The 21,447-nt window shown below is 47.4% G+C and overlaps 2 protein-coding genes across 2 annotated transcripts in view; both read left to right on the top strand.

The window, feature by feature from the left end:
* Positions 1 to 21,447, top strand: part of CNBP (CCHC-type zinc finger nucleic acid binding protein) — a 363,505-nt gene that overhangs the window by 174,643 nt on the left and 167,415 nt on the right. The window lies entirely within an intron of this gene.
* Positions 16,866 to 21,447, top strand: part of RAB7A (RAB7A, member RAS oncogene family) — a 38,767-nt gene continuing 34,185 nt past the window's right edge. Inside the window, exon 1 of the mRNA XM_077766853.1 lies at positions 16,866 to 17,090. The gene's annotated coding sequence lies outside the window, so the exon portion shown is untranslated. The remainder of the gene's footprint in view (positions 17,091 to 21,447) is intronic.

Below are 21,447 nucleotides of genomic sequence, written 5' to 3'. Positions count from 1 at the left end.
TGTGATGCAACATGATGTCACAGTCTTTCCACATGTATCGCTGTCTCAGTATTTCATTGTATCGTCATCCTTTTCCCACTGACTAGAAATCTTTGTGTCGCATACTAATTACCCACCTACAAGTGTCTTTTTTTTAACTCTTCTCTTCCATTCCCGTCTCTGAGACAGTACCGCCGTCTTATTTGCTTCTACTTGATGATACATTTTGATAATCTTGGCAGTTTTCCATCTTTCAGAGAACTCTGTCGAAATTAGGCTCAAAACACGTTTGCTTCTGATTCAGTCGGTGTTCTTTCTACCCTTGGTCCCTGAATCCATTTGTCTGACGGTGTCACCCGTCAAGTTTAGAAGAAGCTTTTACTAAGGTGCCCCGGCAGAGGGAAGTGGTGGAATTCTCTGCCCTCTGTATCTGGACAAATAGTGTATAATGGCTCGTGTCGTCAGTAGGTTTTATTGAGCAGCCACCATGGCCCAAGCCTTGTGCAAGGCAGTAGCTGTGCAAATAGTACAAAACCGGGTTTCTGACCCCCAGCGAGCCTTGGGTCTGGTGGGGCGGTGGCACATAGCTCTTCATCTTCGTATCCAGATGCCTCACGTAATGGGTTGGAAAAAGGCTTTGGGAAGCAAGTGTTAGGTTTTAAATTACGTTTATGAGGCTTTTATGTGTTTCATGTTTGTTTTCTTTTTTTAACGTTTATTTATTTTTGAGAGACAGAGCACTAGTGGGGGAGGGTGAGAGAGAAGAAGACGCAGAACTCAAAGCAGGCTCCAGGCTCTCAGATGGCAGCGCAGGGCCCGATGGGGCTCGAATTCACAAACCGTGAGATCATGACCTGAGCCAGAGTCAGACGCTCCAGCGACTGAGCCGCGCAGGCGCCCCTCATGGTCCGTCTTCTGTGGTCCGTTCTTGCAGGGTTGGAGCCCGCACCGTTACTTAGGGTCTGAACCCACATGGAGTGTTTACCAGCTTCTCTTTTCTAACTGGGACAAATTAGATGTCGTGGTCACTCCTGGTATAGAGGGTTGTAATAGCAGATGCCACAGGAATGTCCCAGACTTGGCATGAGTTACAGATTTGGATTTTTTTGTTTGTTGGGGGGGGGGGCTCCCTATCCTAAGGGCAGCACAACAGTGCTTTCCCCTCGTACTTAGCACATCCCTTTTACTGATTATTGTAACATATAAGGAGGGAGTTAATTAAGTTTTCACAGGTGAAGAGTACGCCATTAGGCCAGTCTTTATGTTCAGGGCTGTTGAAGGAATGTTAGTCTGAATTGGTAAAAGTGATTGCCTTTCAGAGAGGAAGAGAGGACACGGGGTCAGCCAGTTCTTCCTTTTTCCCCCTTGCTTATTATCTTCTGAAGCTGTAGCCAATCACTTCTGCGTGACATCGGCACGGAAGTCTGTCTGCACGTGACCGGCCCCGGCCCCGCCAAACGGCAGTCTTCTCGGGCCGGCAGTTCTCCGAGCCCATGGAGTCGCCTGGAGTTCTAGAGCACCCATGGTCTCCGGGGGGGCGGGGTGCTGTCTCTGCGAAGGGTGCAGCCTGGTGGCCAGACTTCTGTTAGCCCACTGGAGCCATGGGGCCGTGGCGAGGTTCCACTTGAGTTGGGGAAGGGGGGGCGTTGGAGGGGAGCGAGGAGGAAGGCCAGCCTTGTAGCGCGCCCCCTCCCAGGACGCGTGCTGTACTCGGTTCACCGCAGACCGTGCAGGTCCGGGCCTGAGGAGGCAGTTGGTCGTCCTGCCTCCTGCGGCCGTGCCAGGGAGCAGGCCCTGCCCGGCTGACGCAGGGGACTGGGCGCGTGGGTGTTCGGGCGCGCAGGCATCCAGAGGCTGCTTCGTGCCACGCTGGGGAAGTGCCACGGGGCGATAGTTCCTGTCCTGCAGGGATTTTTCTGTTTGACTGACGACCCGTGAGGAGCCGCCCGCCAAGGGGGTGAGGTGGCTCGCCAGCGGGCGTTTGGACAGGTGTGCAGAGTAATGCCACGCTTCGTAAATCTAATTGTACAGAGGAAGCCTTGAAAGCAAATGTTTCCGTACCTCGGCCCCTCCTACCTTAGAAACAACAGCGAACCCTGTAGAGTTGATTGGTTTTGACCTCCAAACGTGACATTTTCATAGGTTCAGCCTAATCAACACACATGGGGACGTGACCTTGTTCCCTACCATACTTAAACCCTGGGGCACTAGGGTGGCTCATTTGGGTAAGTGTCCAACTCCTCTGATTTCGGCTCAGGCCATGATCTCAGGGTTGTGGGTTCGAGCCCCACGTCAGGCTCTGCGCTGAGCACGGAGCCTCCTTGCCTCTCCCTCTGCTGCTGCCTTGCCGGGGCACGTGGGCTTGCTTGTGCTCTCTCAGAAATCCCTACCTACATTTTAGGATGTTCCCTCATAATACATGTAGGTCTGTCCCTGTGGGTTTCTGTGTTTGGAATCTGCATTTTGAAGCAGGGGCAGACTTCTTTTCCTCTCGTGTTTTCTTGGCTGAGAGAGATGCATCAAGGAAATGAGAGAAGTGGATCTGTGACCTTCCAGAACCCGGAAGTAGGGTGTCTAGATTTTTGGCAGTGACTGATTTGAGGTGATAGATTTGAGAGGCTGGTGGGCCCTGAAAATGAGGAGGAAAGATTGGGACTGAGTACAGTAAGGAAGCTAGGTGCCGCGCACTGCTGCTCAGGTAGTTGCAAGTGCGGCCGGCTTTGGGCTTTTCAGGTATGTTACCTGCTGCCAAGAGCCTCGGCAGGAAGCGCTCTGATGGTCCCTAAAGGCAGCAGGGTTTTGGTACCTCTCGTTTTCACATTAACCACATCTCGTCACGATAATCTATCCATGTTTACATATTCGAAAGGAAAAGACCACAAAATCGGAGGGGCGTTACTCTGGTTGAAAGGATTTACAACTAAAACAGCAAGGGTAGGCTGTGTGCACACCTGGTCTACGGGGGTGACTGCGGCTGCAAAAGCAAGGACTCCTACTTGACCAGCTTTACACAGACAGGGGTCGGCATGGGCAGGTGCAGCCCAGTTGGCGAAAGAGGAAGCAGAGCTAAGTGCTCCTGAAAAAATAGGAGTAACCATTCGCCACAGATGCCTAGGCAGTGCTGGCGTGGTGCGGCGCCTGGGCTTGCATCCGTTTCTGGTGCTGCTGCGTAGACGTTCCCAGCTTCCCCCGTTGCTCCTGACCAGTGGTTATGTCCTGTTCACAGTGAACTTATTTCTAGTTACAGCCGCTAGCTGGTTAATTGTTGATGGAGTTTGGCTGTTGTTGGAGGAAGAATTTGACGGGGATCGCTGACTATTAGGACATTAATTTCCCAACCATTGTTAACTCCCAGCTTATCCCACTGATACAAATTTCCTGCTTCAAAAACGGCATGTTTTAGAGAGAGAGGTTATTGGAGTGAGAGCTAAGTACTTTACCTGTTTAGAGCATTCTTTATGTCCTTTTTTTGTTTTTATTTTTTTGTCTTCACTTATTTTTGAGAGAGAGTGAACAGGGGAGGGGCAGAGAGAGAGAGAGGGAGACACAGAATCTGAAGCAGGTTCCAAGCTCTGAGCTGTCGGCACAGAGCCTGACGAGGGGCTCCATCTCCTGAAACATGAGATCATGACTTGTGCCCTAGTCAGACACTTAACCGACTGAGCCACCCAGGTGCCCCACTTTGTATCCTTTCTTATATATGCAGCCAGAAAGATGCTTCTGTTAAGACAAAGGAAGCTAAATGTTTTAGCAAATATTAAGTTCCTGTTGTGAGCTGAGCACAGAGAAGTATTAACTCTTCTCAGAGCACTGGACAGTTGTACCCGGAATAATGAGTCTTGTGGTAAATTCCGTGCTGTGTTCCCAGTCAACCACCTCTTAATAGTACATTTCACTCCTAGGATTTTGAACAGTACTTGAACCCAGGAGTCACTAGTTTGATATTTGGAGTCTGTGCTGTCTGTGCTGTTAGATTATCTTTGTCTTTAGCCACCTGTCAAATCCCTTCCTGTGATGGTCTTCTGTGGTCACAAAAGATTTAAAGAAGAAGTTACATTTAAGGAAGGAATGGCTCATACTGATCCTTTACCAAAACTAGAAAACAAATCATACTTATGTTAAAAAAAAAAATAGGCATATACCTGGCATGTGCTGTTGAGAGAATTAGCAGTGATTCAAGGGCTTAAATGACTCTGGTCAAGGACTAAAAATTGGACTGGTTCTCTGATATCTAAGTTAAGACTACAGGGGTGCCTGGGGGACTCAGTCAGTTAAGCTCTTGGTTTTGGCTCAGGTCATGATCTCAAAGTTCGTGAGTTTGAGCCCTGCATCGGGCTCTATGCTGACAGCTAAGAGCCTGCTTGGGATTCTCTCTCTCTCCCTCTCTCTCTGCCCCTCCCCTGCTTGCGTTCATGCTTGCTTGCTTGCTTGCTCGCTGTCTCTCTCAAAATAAACTTAAAAAAAAATTAAGGTTATAGACAACAGTGGTATCACACAAAATGACAGAGTGGGAAACTTTAGAGGTCAGTCCCTTCACCAAGTCAGCCATTGACCTAGAAAGAGTGGTCACAATCACCGATTTTGGAGCTCTGGTACCTGACTGGAGGGAGATGTGCTTCTGCAGGGATAGGCTCCCGGTCTTTCGCGAGTGAGTGGTGTGCTCACAAATGGACAGTTCCAGCTTTTGACAAGCAGCAGTCAGCTAGCACTGAGGAATAAGAGAGTGGGATTTCCAGGATACCACAGTATAATACTCAGAATGTGCATTTTTCAACAGCAAAAATCTGAAACCTATAAAGAAAAAAAATGTGGCCCATTCACAGGGAAAAAAAGGAATTGGACAGAAACTATCTCAGAGGAAGCTTAGACATTGGAATTATAAGTCAAAGACATTAAATTAACTGTGTTAAATATACTCAAAGAGGTAGCGGAAACCATGGACAAAGCACCAGAGGAAATGGAGAATACAATGTCCGCACAAAATGAGAGCATCAGGAAAATTATAAAAGAAAACGTTCTGGAGCAGAAAAGTACAGTAACAAATGAAATTTATTAGAAGGGTTTAGCAACAGATGTGAGTGGACAGAAGAAAAGATCAGCAAGCTGAAGGTAAAACCATCAAAATGATTCGGTCTAAGGAGCAGAAAGAGGAAGCAGTTACAAAAAGGAACACAGCCTGAGTGACCTGCAGGACACCGTCACGCGCGCCACATGCACTTCCTCGGAGCCCGGAAGGAGAATGTATAAGAGAGACAAAACATTTTTGAAAACAGAATGGCTCACACCTTCCAAAAATCTAATGAATCTACACATCTAAGAAGCTTAATGAACTCCAAGGAGTATAAACTCAAGAGATCTACACCAAGACACATTTATAGTCAAGTAGTGACTTGAACTTCCAAAGCAACAAGAACTTGAAAGCAAGAGAATCAACTTGTCATATATGAGATTCTAAATAAGATTTTAACAGCTGATTTTTCTTTTTTTATTTGAAGATTTTTTTTAACATCCCTCCTTTTGAGAGAGAGTGGGGGGAGAGGCAGAGAGAAAGAATCCCAAGCAAGCTCTGTGCTGTCAGTGTTGAGCCCAACGAGGGGTTCCATCTCATGAAACGTGAGACCATGACCTGAGCTGAGATCAAGAGTTCGAAGCTTAACCTACTGAGCCACCCACATACCCCAACGGCTGATTTTTTTTTTTTTTTTAATGAAAAATCATGGATGCCAGAAGACCGTAAAGATGGCATATTTTGAAGTCCTGGAAGAAGGAGAAAAAAGAAACCCATATCAACTAAGAATTCTGTGTCTGGCAGAGCTATCCTTGAAGAATGAAGGAGAAATTAAGATGTTTCCAAATGATGAACAAAAGTTGAGGGTATTCCTTGCTTCGATGCCTGCCCCACAGGAAATGCTAAAGGGAGTTCTTCAGGATGAAATGAAAACACACTGAACACTAACTCAAAGCCATAAGAAGAATTAAAACTGGTGAGGATAACTCTGCAGGTAAATTTAAAAGCCAGTATTATTACTCTTTTGTTTTCTCTCTTTTAATTTGATTTAAAAGACAGAAACATGAAAGTTATAAATTGGTCGTTCAGCCCACAGTGTATACAGGTGCCACCTGTGATGATGATACAGAGAAAGAACAGAGATTAGCGTATACTACTGAAACTAGTCGATATTGTCTAAACTGATTATTATGAATTTAAGATGTTAGTTGTAATCTCCAAGGTAACCACTGAGAAAATAATAAATACACACAAGAGGAAAGAAGAGGGGATTGAAATGGTATGTAAGAATTACATTAAAAATTCAACGAAATACAAAAAAATAGCAATAAAGGAAGAACTGAACAACAGCCAGAGATAGACATTTAGACGACAAATGGTATGTGTCAGGGTAAATATTTCCTTATCAATAATTACCAGCTCCTCTTGCCCAAGCATCCTGCACACACAGCAGGCACTGCTTACGTTGCTCGTGCCCACAGCTCTTTGTGCCCGGCCTCTGGTTCATCTGTACCTGTGCCAGGCTCCCTGGAGCTCGGCATCTTCTTTCCCTACGTTGAAAATGCAGGGAGCGCAGCTCAGCCTCCCCACCGTCTTTGATTTGATTTCTGCCTTGGCCGTCCACCCTGAGAAATTAAACTGGCTTCACTCTATTCTGTTTGCCACTCTGATTCAGCCTAAAACAGAAGTGTCTTAGAATAAAGTTGAGGAACCTGCCCCTCTTCCCCCAGAGGGAGAGGCGCGGGTCATATACTATCAGGCTGTCCGGTTTGGAGCAGATTTTCCTTTCAGGGGGCACCTTGAGGACAGTTGGTGCCCTCTGGCGCTGTGCTGCTGGCGCTGGAGGAGGAGGCGGCGGCCCACCGATGCTGGGGGCTGAGCTGGGGGGTGGGCTCTCAACCCCAGGCTGCGTCGGGGACTAGAAGGCCCTGGTGGCCTTTTCTCCCGACTCCTGGTCCTTCCCAGGCCACTGAATTTCTGCTTTGCAGAACCAGGTGAGAATAGCAGACTTGCTGTAGGGATGCTTCACCTCCTCGCCAGGCGCCTGCTGAACCTTCTGGGCTGGGGAGAGCGTGCAGCTGTTGGAGTCAGCGGAAGGGGCGGGCCTTCCTGTGATGGGGTGGCCCTTTCCTTGGGTTTCTCGGGCTTGGGATCATTTCGGTAGCCATCACACTGTCCTGCATCCAGCCTGGTGATGATCCTGGATCTCATCCCACCCGTAGCTCATGTTCGTCGTCACCTCTTCGCACCAGCAGTGAGATCTGAGTTTCTCCTCCTGGCCCATATTTATCCGTGGGGCCCTCGTAACATCTTTTTTTTTTTTTTTTTTTTAAGTTTATTTTTGAGAGCGAAAAAAAGAGAGGGAGGGCATGGGCAGGGGAGGGGAGGGACAGAGAGGGAGAGAGAGAGTCCTCAGTCCCACGTGGGGCTCAATCCCATGAACCATTAGATCATGACCTGAGTCGTGAAGTCAAGAGTCGGACGCTTAGCCCACTGAGCCACTCAGGTGCCCCCCTCATAATATCTAATAACATGCTCCTGTCACCAGGATTCAGGGCCATCAGTTTTCTGAGGAGCTTTTCACATTAAAGAGAGAGAATATTGGAGTGTGGTGTTGCACGCTCAGGATCTGCTCCCATAGGTGCCAGAAGTCCCCTCCCACGAGGGGCAGGGACACCAGTGACCGTGGTGCCAGAGTGACCCCTGTGCTCCGCACGCCCACCGTGGTGGATCGTTGTGCTCTTTGGCGCAGGACGAGTTCTGGGGTAGCGTCAGGGGCCTGATAGAGTAGGTGTTGCACTCACGGCCAATGCTGAGCTCCTCGCTGCGGCCAGACTCTGCCATTTTATATTCAGCTGGGCGCCACAGAGCGGGTTCTCTGGGGTCAGGTCCCTGCAGATCGCACCGTTCTGGTGGCAGCACTGCACGGGGCCGCCAGCTGCTGGAGCTTCCTGCCCTCTTGCTCTGTCCTGCGGCCGTGGTCCAGGAAGTGACCGAGCGTCCCCTCCACTGATGCACCCTGAGACAAGGAGTGGCGCTTCCTCCTGTCCGTCACCTCCGGTAACTTTACAGCCTTGGCGTGACTCAGGCCTATGTGTCGTGCGCCTCACAGACAAGTCCTGCAGGCGGAGGAGCCCTGCGGGCTCTTCTTCACCACCTTCACCGCCTCCGTCCCGGTCAGGGTGTGCTGGGCAGACCTCACCTTGGCAGTTCCCCTGGCCTGGCCTTGAGGAGCTCACAGTTGTCGATACGGGTCACGTGTTAGCAGAGGCGGCCGCGAGGCCCTGCCGCGTGATGACCTGCCAGCCGCACCCCCAGCGCCCGTTGTGCAAACACGCATACTGATGACACGAAACAGCGATTCTGCATGCTGACTATGCGAATGAAAGAATAAAAGACACAAAATGAGAAAAGACAAAAAGAACGAAGAAAAATTTAAGAACATAGAACAAAGGAAAATAGGAAAAAAATATGGAAAAAACAAAAGAATGGAGACATAAATAAATAAGATGAAAGTTTTTTAAAAAGCAGAAGACAAGCTGTCCGGCCCCCAAAAATCCACTTTCTGGGCTCTAAGGACCAAACACCTCGGTGCCGCCAGGGGCCGATGGGGCTGTTTGTGATTCCCTCAGTGGTACCAGCAAGAAGTGTGCTGCGGGCGGCCACGGTCACCCACGGTCACCCACGCTGGGCTGCTCACTCTTTGGTCTCAAGACTTTGGGCCCTTTTTGTTCAAAAGGGGGCCCCCAAAGAGCCTTTCGTTTTAGGCGGGTTACTGGAGACTAATAGTTTATTGAAAATTAAAATCTGGGATCCTTCAGTGGGCTTTTCCTTCCAGTTTGGAAACCTGTGATACTTTCTGGCTTGAAAGACCTCGGTGTCCAAAACCTTCGTTTCCTTTTGCTTGGACTCTGACTGGTCTCAGAATGATGCGGCAGCTCCGTGTGCATCCCGGTGCTGGAGGAGAGGGTTTTGTGGTGTGGGACACAGTAAGCTGCGTTATCAACATCGGTACAGTTGAGAGGCAGATGGCTTTCGTTCATCTTAGTTTCACCAGTGAGATCATGAGTGGGTGTGTAATCAGGAACCTTGGAGGCCAGAAGGCAGGGGTTGATGTGTTTGTTCAGAGCATTGAAGGGAAGAAGCTGTCCACCAAGACTCCGGTATCCGGTCAAACTGTCCTTCAGAAATGAGGACGAGAGGAAGTTACCCCCAGATAAACCAAAGTGGAGAGACCATACCAGCGCACCTGGCCTACACGGAGGGAGTCCTTCACCGCGGAAAAGAAAGGACACTAGTCGGTAACTCAAGATCTTACAAATAAAAAAGGATTTCTGGGGGCGCCTGGGTGGCTGAGTCGGTTCAGCGTCCGACTTCGGGTCAGGTCATGATCTCATCGTCTGTGGGTTCGAGCCCCGTGTCGGGCTCTGTGCTTACAGCTCAGACAGACCCTGTCAGATTCTGTGTCTGAGATCTCTGTGCCATGAGATCATGACCTGAGCCGAAGTTGGGCTCTCAAATGTCTGAGCCACCCAGGCGCCCCTAGTGTGTGTGTGTGTGTGTGTGTGTGTGTGTGTGTGTGTGTGTGTGTAATAATCAGTATTTATTTATTTTGAGAGAGAGTGAGTGTGCAGGCAGGGGGAAGGGCAGAGAGAGCAAGCGGGGGAGAGAGAATACCAAGCAGCCTCTGCATGCTGTCACCATGGAGCCCAGTGTGGGGTTTGATCTCATGAACCATGAAATCATGACCTGAGCTGAAATCAAGAATTGGAGGACTAAACTGCACAGGCACCCCAGGAGACTAAATATAGTTTTGTAAATTAATGTTTTTGGACACACAGTACATAAAGATGTGACATCAATAACTGAAAGTGGGTTGGGTCAGAGCTGTAAGGGAGTTGAGGTTTTATGTTATTAAAGTTAAGCTGGTGTAAACGCATGTAAGAACGGTACAACTTTAGGATGTTAAATGAAATCTAGGGGTAATGACAAAGAAAATAGCTATAGAATACACATAAAAGGAAATGAGAAGGTAATTAAATGTTTCACTACAAAAAATCAACTAACGACAGAAGACAGTCATGCAGAATGACAGAAAAGGCTATAAGCTATACAGGACACAGATACCAAAGTGACAGACATAAAGCCTTCCTGATTCTCAGTAATTACTTTAAACGTAAATGCATTAAACTCTCCCGTGTAAAGACAGATGGGCAGATTGGATAGAAAAAAATGTGATCCAGCTATTTGCTGTCTACAGGAGACTCAGTTTAGATCCAAAGACACAAAAAATTTGAATGTGAAAGAGTGGAAAAAGATAATCCATGCAAACGATAACTGAGAGAGAGCTGAAGTGGCTGTACTGATATGAGTCAAGATACATTTTATTTTATTTTTTTTTTAATTTTTAAAAAATGTTTTATTTATTTCTAGGAGAGAGAGAGACAGCGTGAGCAGGGGAGGGTCAGAGAGAGAGGGAGTCACAGACAAACAGGTTCCAGGCTCTGAGCTGGCAGTCAGCACAGAGCCTGACGCGGGGCTCGAACCCACGAACCCCGAGATCATGACCTGAGCGAAAAGTCGGACGCTTAACCGACTAAGCCACCCAGGCGCCCCGAGTCAAGATAGATTTTAAATCAAAAAAGTTTACAAGAGACCAAGAAGGACATACATTAATAAATGTTCAGTACAGCAAGAAGAGAAAATAATGGTAAACATTTACACATCTGATATGGCGCAAAAATCGATACAACCGAAGGGAGAAAGAGACAGTTTTACAGGGATGTTGGAGAGTGGTAGAACCAGAGAGAAAGTGGGTGAGGAACTAGAGAACTGGAATGACAATAACCCAGCCAGACCTAACCGACCCCACCCAGCAGCACACATCCTTCTCAAGGGCACACGCGGCCTTCTCCAGGACACACCTGCTGTTAGACCTCAGTTTAAGTCTCAGTAGATTGTGCAAGGTAGATATCATACAAAATGTCTTTTCTGACCACAATATTGAGATAAAGTTAGAAATCGGTCACGGGATACAGCACCTGGTTGGTTTAGTCAGTTAAACATCTGACTCTTGATCTCAGTTCGCATCTTGATCTCAGGGTTGTGAGTTCAAGCCCCGCATTGGGCTCCATGCTGAGTGCAAAGCCTACTTAAAAGGAAATCAGAGGAGTAAAACTGGAAAATTCACAGATTTGTGGATATTAAAGAACACACTCTTAACCAATGGGCCAAAGAGGAAATCACAAGGGAAATTTTTAAATACTCCGATTAATTAAATGAAAACTCAGTATACCAGAACTTCGGAATATAGCATAGCAGAGCTAAGGGGGAAATTTATGACTGTGAAAAAGAAGAAACCTCTCCAATCACCAAACAACCTAACTTTATTTTCTAAGGAACTGGGAGGAAAAAAAAAAAAAAAAGAACCAACCAAAGCCAAAGCTAGTGGAAAGAAAGGAAATCATAAAGATTAGAACAGATAAACTTTTAGCAAGCTTGACTAAGGGGAACAAAAGCTCATGTTACTACAATCTGAAATGAATTTTGTGGGGATGTTACTATCAATTCTGCAGGAAAAAAGGATTATAAGAGAGTTATATGAACACCTGTACACCAATGGATTTAGTAACCTGGATGAAATTAATAATTTCTAGGAATATAAACTACCAAAACTGACTCAATAAAAAATTACCCTTGTTGTCAAGTAAGAAAGTGAAGTCAGTTGTCTAGAACCTCCCAACAAAGAAAAGCCCTGGACCTGATGATGTCTTCTTTGGTGAATGCATTTAAAGAACTAGTATGATTCTCAGATTCTTCCCCAAAATCAGAGGGTGGAACGCTATGATGCCGGCATTGCTCTGGTACCGGAGCCAGGCAAACGCTGCAAGAGAAGGAAAACTACCGGGGTTGAAAAATCCTGAACAGTTACCAGCAAATGAAATTTATCAGCATATTGAAAGGATTATATACTCGAGGGTGATTTCCCATATTGAAAAAGTGATCAGTTTACACAGCATACAGCAAGCACCGTGTACGTGAACAGAAGAAGAGGAACACCGACAGTAAACACACATGATCGTCTCAACTGATATAAAAAAAGGCTGACAAAATTCAGTTTCTCATGACTCAAAACACTAGGAATAGAAGGCAGTTACTTCAACATCATAAAAGCCATATGTGAATAGCACACAGTGCACATCATAGTGGTGAGAGGCTGATAGCGTTTCCTCTTAGGTCAGGAACAAGGCAGGGATGCCCACTGCCACCACTTCTGTTCATAATGGTACTGGTGGAAGTTCTAGCCTGACCAGTTTGGCAAGAAGAAATAAAAGGCATCCAAATGGGAGAGGAAAGAGTAAAATTATTTCTGTTGTGATATGACCTCATACATGTAGACTATCTAAAGATTTCCTATCATAACTAAGTAAATAAAAACCTGTTAGAGCTAATAAACTAATCCAGCAGTTACAGGATAGAAAATGAACACACAAAACCCAGTTGCATTTCTATGTACTAATAACCAACTCTCCAAAATGAAAACTAAGAAAATAGTTTCACTTAAAACAGCATCAAAAAGAATAAAATTAGCTTGTTAGGAAAGACAAATACCATGATTTCACTCACATGTGGCATCTAAGAANTTTTTTTACATTTTTTAAAATGTTTTATTTCTGAGAGAGAGCGAGAGACAGCATGAACAGGGAAGGGTCAGAGAGAGAGGTAGATACAGACTCCAAAGCAGGCTCCAGGCTCTGAGCTGTCAGCACAGAGCCCAGTGCGGTGCTCGAACCCACGAACTGTGAGATCATGACCTGAGCCGCGGTCCAACGCTCAACCGACTAAGCCACCCAGGCGCCCCAGAAGGCGCCTCTTAATTATAGAGGAGAAACTGATGGCCACCAGAGGGGATGCGCGTGGGGAGACGGGTGAAGTGGGTGATGGGGATCAAGGAGGGCACTTGTAGTCATGAGCACTGGTTACGTATGGAAGTGTTGAATCACTCTATTGTACACCTGAAACTAGTATAAGACTGTTAACTGTACTGGAATTTAAAATAAAAAAATAAAAAATTAACTTGATACGTGAAAGACCTGTAAACTGAAAACCATAAAACTGCTCAAAAAATGGAAGGAAGATGTAAATAGATATCTCATGTTTTTGGATTAGAAACTTAATATATGAACTCAAAGCCATCTACAGATTCAGTGCAATCTTTATTAAAATCTCAATGACCTCTTTTTGCAGAAATAGAAAATGCATTCTAAAATTTATATAGAAAATCATGGGATCCTGAAGTGTCAAAACAATCTTGAAAGCTCAAAATTAAGTGGGAGGTGTCCCACTGCTGATTTCAAAACTTACTACAAAGTTACAATAAAACATTGTTGATACTGGCATATGGATACACGTGTAGACCAATGGAATATAGAGCCCAGAAATTGACCTTCACATACATGGTCAGTTGGACTTCCACAGAGGTGCTAAGTCCACCTAGTGGTAAAAGGACAGCGTCTTCAACAATTGGTGATGGTACTGGAAAACCCGTACCTGCCAAAGAATGAACTTGACCCTTACTGTCACTGTGCACAAAACTTAAAACTAATTTTAAGTAGTTTGCCCACCCACTGGGGTGCCTGGGTGGTTCAGTCTGTTAAGCGTCTGGCTTCGGCTCAGGGCATGAACTCGTGGTTCGTGAGTTCAAGCCCCGTGTCGGACTCTGTGCTGGTAGCTCCGCCTGGAGGCTGCTTAGGATTCTGTGTGTCTCTCTCTCTGCCCCTTCCCCACTCGTGCTCGCTCACTCTCTCTCAAAAAATGAACAAACATTAAAAAATTTTAAAACTAATCAAAGACTTTAAGAGTTAAAACTAATAGAGTTCTTAGAAGAAAACATAAGGGACATTTTTGTGCATGGATTTGACAGTGATTTTGTAAATGTGACCCCAAAAGTACAGACAGCAACAGGAAAAACAGGTAAATTGGATTTCCTCAAAATTAAAAAAATTCCGTGCTTGAATCCCTCCTCATCAGGGAAATACAAATCAAAACCACACTGAGATACCACCTCACGCCAGTCAGAGTGGCTAAAATGAGCAAATCAGAGAACTCTAGATGCTGGCGAGGATGTGGAGACACGGGCACCCTCCTACACTGTTGGTGGGAATGTAAACTGGTACAGCCCCTCTGGAAAACAGTGTGGAGGTTCCTCAGGAAACTAACACTAGAACTCCCCTAGGACCCAGCAATAGCACTGCTAGGAATTTACCCAAGGGATACAGAAATGCTGACGCATAGGAGCACATGTACCCCAATGTTCATAGCAGCACTCTCCACAATAGCTAAAACATGGAAAGAGCCTAAGTGTCCATCAACAGATGAATGGATCAAGAAGATGTGGTTTATCTATACCATGGAATACTACATGGCAATGAGAAACAATGAAATCTGGCCATGTGTAGCAACATGGATGGACCTTGAGGGTGTTATGCTGAGCGAAATAAGTCAGGCAGAGAAGGACAGATATCATATGTTTGCACGTATAGGAGGATTAGGAGGAACTTGACGGAGGAACAAGGGGGAGAAGAAGGGCGGAAATGGTGGGGGAAAGGGAGAGAGGCAAACCATGAGAGACTCTTGAATGCTGACAAAAACTGAGGACTGATGGATGTGGGGGGGAGGGGGGATGGGCATGGAGGAGGACACTTGTGGGGATGAGCACTGAGTGTTATGTGGAAACTAATTTGACAATAAACTATTAAAAAAAAAAATTCTGTGCTTGAGAGGACACCATCAGGAGTAAAAAGACAAGCCTCTGGATGAGAGAAAATACCTGTAAACCATACATCTAATGAGGCGTTAATGTTCAGAATATTTGAAGAACTCCTACAGCCTGAGGCGCCTCGCTGCCTCAGTTGGTCGTGTGTGCGACTCTTGATCTCACAGCACTGAGTTCAGGCCCCATGTTGAGCATGGAGCTACTTAAACACACGCACAAAACTCCTACAGCTCCGCAACAAACAACACGATTCAGCATGGGCACGGGACCTGAATAGACATTTCTTCAAAGAAAATATGCAAATGGACTAATCCCCCACACAAAACGCACATCACTAATCATTGGGGAAATAGAAGTTAAACCAGCAGCGAGATGCCACCTCACATTGACTGTGATGGCTACTGAGTCCTTTTTTTAATGTTAATGTATTTATTCTGAGAGAGAGTATGAGTTGGGGAGGGGCCGAGAGAGAAGAGAGAGAGAATCGCAAGCAGGCTCCGTGCTGTCAGCACAGAGTCGATGAGGGGCTCCATCCCACGAACTGTGAGATCATGATCTGAGCCAGAACCAGGAGCCAGACGGACGCGCAGTCAGCTGAGCCACCCAGGCCCCCCCCCCCCGCCCGTGATGGCCGTGATCTCTCGGGTTTGCCGCCGAGAAGGGAGGGAGTGCCAGCGCTACGGGAAGCGGTTTGGGGGCGCCTGAAGAGCCGAAACCAGGGATTCCTTGATGTGTGGGCAGAACCACTTTTAGGTACAACCCGGAAGATTTGAAAACAGGATCTCGGAACAGATATTCCTACACCGTTGTTCGTCGGAGAATTATTCACAACAGTCAGAAAGTAGGAATAACCCACATCATCAACAGGTAAAAGGATGAGCAGAATTTGTTATTTACGTGCAGCGGTGTATTATTCATTGTACGAAGGAATGAAGTTCTGTGCACGCCACAGCATGGATGAACCTTGAAGACGTACGGAGCTGAGCCAGACACGAAAGGACAAATGCTGTATGATCCCACTTTGGCGAGCTATTTAGAAAAGGAAAATTCATGGACACAAAGTGGAGATTACTAGGGGCCAGGGGAGCGGCCTGGGGAGCTCTTGCGTGATCCGTATGGGGTTTCCGCTTGCTGTGATGAAAAAGTTCTGGAAGTAGATGGTGGTGAGGTTGCACCACAGTGTGATGTTCTTACAAAAGAGGAAATTAAGATCAGTATCTTCTCTTCATACAAACTCTTCCTCTCAAATAAAGCCAGACTGCGTCTTAATGGACAGATTTCTGCCCTTGAAATATGATTTCATAGTTACTTGGAGGTTTGTAAGCAGCAACAGGGAAACTGAGAAGCTCTATTCTAATTTTTTTTTTTAATGTTTTATTTCTGAGAGAGAGAGCAAGCGACAGCATGAGCTGGGGAGGGTCAGAGAGAGAGGGAGATACAGAATCTGAAGCAGGATCCAGGCTATGAGCACAGAGTCTGATGCGGGGCTCGAACCCATGAACCGTGAGATCATGACCTGAGCCGAAGTTGGATGCTTAACTGACTGAGCCACCCAGGTGCCCCGAGAAGCTCTATTCTAAACAAACGGTCCTAACCAAGGAAGAATAAACTTACGTAAACTGATTTGCCACCCCGTAGCGTGCTCAGCCGCGCAGCGTGGTGCGGGAGGAAAGCACATAGTTGTGGCATGTGGAATGTTCATCCCTTTTCCTTTTTGATCAGCATAGTTGTGTCCTTCACCTTGAGTTACTCTTCAGCAGGGATCTCTCTAAATGTCGTCTGAAGCAAGCTGCCCATCGGTGATCCGGTTTGGCAGGTGGATCTTTATCTTGTGCAAATCGTGCGAGCATAGTTTCGGTCCTGTTAAGTCTACTCTTCAGTAGTGTAACCTTTCAGGTAGAAGCAGTGTTGCGAAACTTTGGCACTTCTGTTCCTTAGCATTTCCTGCCGGGCCCGAACTTGAGCACCACAGTTCCTCATTTTACCCGACTCCGTTAGCTTTTGTGCCTGCCCCCCGCCTGGCGGCTCATTTTATGTGTCGGCCTGACTGGGGCCGGGACGCGCGCTTATTTGGGTACTACGTCACTCTGGCTGTATCAGTGAGGGTCTTTCTGGATGAGGTGAGCACTTGAGTGTGTAGACTGAGCGGCGCACGTCGCCCTCGCCCGGTCTGTAGGGCCCTCACTGAAACGAAGGCTGAGCGCGAGAGAACTCACTCCGTCTGCTGTTCTCCTGCCTCTCACCCCGCCTGGGTCCTCGGCTGGCGGCTCTCCTGGCTGTCGGGCCCTCAGCCCACCCGTCTCGGGACTCCTTGGCCTCCATAATCACGTGAGCTGCTTCCTTGTAATAAGTGTCATATATGTAAATTTTATGTATGTATGTGTATTCTCGTGTGTGTGTTTATGTGATCGTATACATTATTACATACATAAATCTCATATATACGAAGTGTATTTTTTAAATTTATTTTTAGCAACATACTTTTTTTTTTTAAGTTTATTTTCAGAGAGAGAAAGAGCAAGCAGGGGAGAGGTAGAGGGAGACAGAATCCCAAGCGCTGTCAGTGCAGAGCCTGATGCGGGGCTCGAACTCACAACCTGTGAGATCATGACCTGAGCCGAGATCAAGAATCCGATGCTTCGCTGACAGAGCCACCCAGGTGCCCCTTAACATCGTATTTTAAATGTCGCTGGAAGGTAACGGGCAAAATAGGGGCTTTTATGATGCCAGCAGAGCCATTCAGTTCCGTTCTCCTCCTTGGTGAATCTGCTGCTTCTGTGTTTCGGGAGAACCCTGACTAATGAACTTGGCATTCGTAGGGTCACTCTTTCCTAGAGTCAGGCCCCAGGGTGTCCTTTACATGGCTCTGTGTCTCGGATAGTTCTTAGAAGTCAGGAGCTAGCGCCTGCTTTGTGAACAGCCACGGGTACTCTGGCAGAAAGTTAGTCACCTAGCCCTAAAGTCACCTGGCCCACAGGCTTTTGCTAGTTAAGCCTTGAATACAAGTGAGGAAGTTCCACCCAGCAACTGTGACAGAAGTGAGATGTAGAAATGAGAGGATCGGTGGCTTTTGGGTGAGTGAGAGCTATAGGAAAACACCCCATCTCTAGGCTAATGGACTCAAAAACCTATGGGAATAGTGGTAACTGAAACCCTTTAAAAGCTCATCCTGTTTGTAGGAGAGGCAGGGCACCGGCGCGTCGCTCTCTGCGGTCCGTCCCTGCGGACTTCAGGTAAGTTGTGTGCACGTGCAGTGGCCGGTTGTGTACCAGGCCGCTTACCTGCTTACACGTGGCTGCTCCCTGCAGCCCTGAGAGGTGGGCAGGAAGTCTCTCTCTCTCCCATGTGAAGAAGGAAATTGGATTGTAGATGCGAGGATTTGTTTATAAAGCTGGTAAGGTTAAAATGGTAAATTGTATGTTCTGCATATTTTGCCACAGTAAGTCATAATGTAAATTATAATAAAGTAAGTGCTTTCTATAACTTTATGCTAGTAAATTTGAAAACCTGTTGGGGTGAGGATACTCTTGGCAATATTGAGCTGCAAATGATGGGTCAGTGTGTTCTAGGCTGCAGGTAGGTTTTGTTGTGTGGAGAGTAAAGATGAAAAAGGCTGAGGCGGAAAGGACAAGGGAAGGGAAAACAGCGGAAACATTAAGGATTTCTGCTCACTGTTCCTCAAGAGTTAGCAGGAATGTTCACCAGGGCGCCTGGGTAGTTCCGTCGGTTACGCATCCAACTCTCGATTTTGGCTCGGGTCATGCTGTGAGATGGAGCGCCACACCTCTTCGTCGGGCTCCATGCCGGACATGGAGCCTGCTTGAGACGCGCTCTCCCTCTCCCTCCGCCCCTCCCCTGCTTGTGCTGGTACTCTCATTCTCTCTAGGGGGAAAAAAAAAGTTTACTAGGATTTGTTCCCTTTCAAGCTCTTCTGCTTCATCGCAGTACACTAAGCAACCCGTGTTATTTAGTATTCTTTATTACAAGCCCCTCCCACACTTCTTAACTTTCTGAAGTCTTATCACGGGCACAACCCTCTAAAACAAAACCAAAAAGGAGGGAATTGTATAGAAGCAAAGGAGTACTTAAATCTGAGTGAGTGGGGAGGCCTTCCTGTCTTGGGGGGGCCTGTCAGCTGGCTAAGCACCCCTGAACCCCTGAAGTACTTAGGAAGGTTTTGCTCGAGGCACTTCTGCATGTCGAAGGCCCTTGGCAGGTCTGACAGCCGCAGTGAAGTTGGGGGGTCCTGGGTTACGGGTCAGAAACTGTAACCAGATTGTGATCTGGTCCGAGGCCCTGCTCACACAGCACTGCTTCAGGGAGCCACTCTTCCTCTGGTGAGGAGCAGCCGTCTCTTTCTAAAATGTTCTATTATGGGGGGCCTGGGTGGCTCAGTCAGTTGAGCGGCTGACTCCGTCTCAGGTCAGGATCTCACAGTTTGTGGGTTCGAGGCCTGCATCAGGCTGTGCGCTGACATGTCAGAGCCTGGAGCCTTCATGTTCTCTGTCTCCTCGTCTCTGCCCCTTCCCCACTCATGCTGTCTGTCTCTCTCTCAAAAATAAACATTAAAAAAAAATTTTTTTTTTAATTAAAATAAAATGTTCTGTTAAGGGGCACCTGAGCGGATCAGGCATTTAAGCGTTCAACTCTTGGTTTCAGCTCAGGTCATGGTCTCACGGTTTGTGGGTTTGAGCCCCGCGTTGGCCTCTGCTCTGACAGCAGGGAACCTGCTTGGGATTCTCTCTCCCTCTCTCTCTGCCTCTCCCCTGCGTGTGCGCTGTCTCTCTCTCTCTTTCTAAACATTTAATAAACTGTTCTATTATGAAAAAATTCAAGTAAATAGAATCACAAAATACATAAACACACTACTACCTGATTTCAGCAGCTGCTCCTTGAGCAGAGCAGGGGGTTAGGGTACCGATTCCCCACGTGGTCGAATTCAAGTATAACTTCTGACTCCCTATTAGTAGATGACTAGTGACCAGAGCCCCACCCATAAACACTTGTATGTTACATGTATTATATGTCGTGTTCTTCTAATGAAATAACCTAGAGAAAAGAAAATGTTACGAAAAGAGTAAGAGAAGATATATTTACAGTGCTGTGCTGTAAAAAGTACGCATGGAAGTGGACCCACGCAGTTCAAACCTGTGGTGTTGAAGGGTCAAGACTGTTTGCTCTCTCTGTCCTTTTGGTTGACCTAATACAAAGTAAAGTAGTATGAACCATGACCTTTCACCCCTAAATGCTCAAGTCTTTTCATCTAGAGTGTGATCCCTTCCCCTCCTCCCTTTTATGTCATTGACTTTGGAAAGATCGAGCCAATTGTCTTAACAGAATGTTCCAGGTTCTGGGTTTGGCTGGTTGCATCCTTTGATGTTCAGTGCTCCTCTAGCCCTGGTATTTCTGGTGCACTGGAAAGTACATCTGAGCTTGGGTAAATTAGGTCTTGTGTTTTTGACAAGAGTGTTTCGTAATGTCTAATCGTCCCACCATTGGTGAAGGTTAAGTTTAGTCGCTGTGTGAGGACGGTCCCGGTTCTGAAGCAGGCCCCAGGCTCTGAGCCCAGCAGTGTTAATGTTGCTTTTCTGCATGTGCGAGTCGAGAGGCCAGTTGAAGACAGAAGTTTGTTCAGTTTGGGAGGCGTTATTTGCGTTACTCACGGACGGGAGAAGGAGCAGGGAGGCCTTTCCAGGTGAAAGCAGTGTCGGCCGGTAGAGTCAGAAGTGGAAACGTCGTCCTGTGGTGTGTGGTGGTGGCGGTCCCTGCCCTGCCTGTCGCTCACGTGGACCCTCACGGGGACTGGCTGGGACGACCTCCGGCAAGGGCAAGGGCAAGGGCGCTGGGGAGACCCCGGGGCCTGCCGCGGGGAAGGTTGCCCTCCCTGGGGAGCACCTGTGCGCCTTCTCATCTCTCCTCGCTGTCTGACTTTCTTAGGTTGTCTGAGGGCCCAAATTGTTTCCTTGCTGGGAGTTGGCACTGTGTTCACCAGCTGGTACCATTTGGGCCGTTTCCTGAATGCTTGCGTGCAAGTTTTGTGTGGACAGGTTACGTTTCGTTCCTCTTGGGTTCGTGTCTAGGGCTGGAATTGCGGGGTCATAAGGTGACTCTATGTTTAACTTTGTTTTTTTAAGGTTTATTTGTTTACTTTTGAGAGAGAAAGAGAGTGCAGAGGGGCAGTGAGAGGGGTACAGAGGATCTGAAACGGGCTCCGTGCCGACAGCACAAACCGTGAGCTCGTGACGCGAGCCGGAGTCGGACGCCTGCCTGCCTGAGCCCCCCGGCGGCCCTGTGTGTAGCTTTAGGGACTGGCAGCCTTTTGCAGAGCGGCCGCACAGGTTTCCCTTCGCGCCGGCAGTGTGGGACTTCTGGTGTCCCCACTTGCTCCTCGGCACTTGTTACTGTGTGTCCTTTCGATTGCAGTCATCCTAGCGGATAGAAGTGTGCCCTTCTGTTCTTTCCACTGACCCCTGGGGCTGACTTGCCTTGCCTGGAGCCGCTTAGCCACGCCGCGTGCCGGCGCTGGAGCCACTGGGAGTGGAATGAGCTCCGTGGAATCTGGGTGCTTCGGCTCCTCCTGGGGATGGACAGCTTCAGCGAGTGAGTTGCTCACCTCTAGGCCGATCAGGAGTTGCTGGGTTTGGTTCACCGTACAAGAGGGATGCTCCTAGTAGGAGCCGGGGCT

Source organism: Crocuta crocuta, unplaced genomic scaffold (assembly GCF_008692635.1).
Source record: "Crocuta crocuta isolate KB4526 unplaced genomic scaffold, BGI_CrCroc_1.0 scaffold296, whole genome shotgun sequence".
NCBI classification, from domain to species: Eukaryota; Metazoa; Chordata; class Mammalia; order Carnivora; family Hyaenidae; genus Crocuta; species Crocuta crocuta.
The sequence above is the reverse complement of the archived record's forward strand: the minus strand, read 5'-3'. Positions and strand labels throughout refer to the sequence as shown.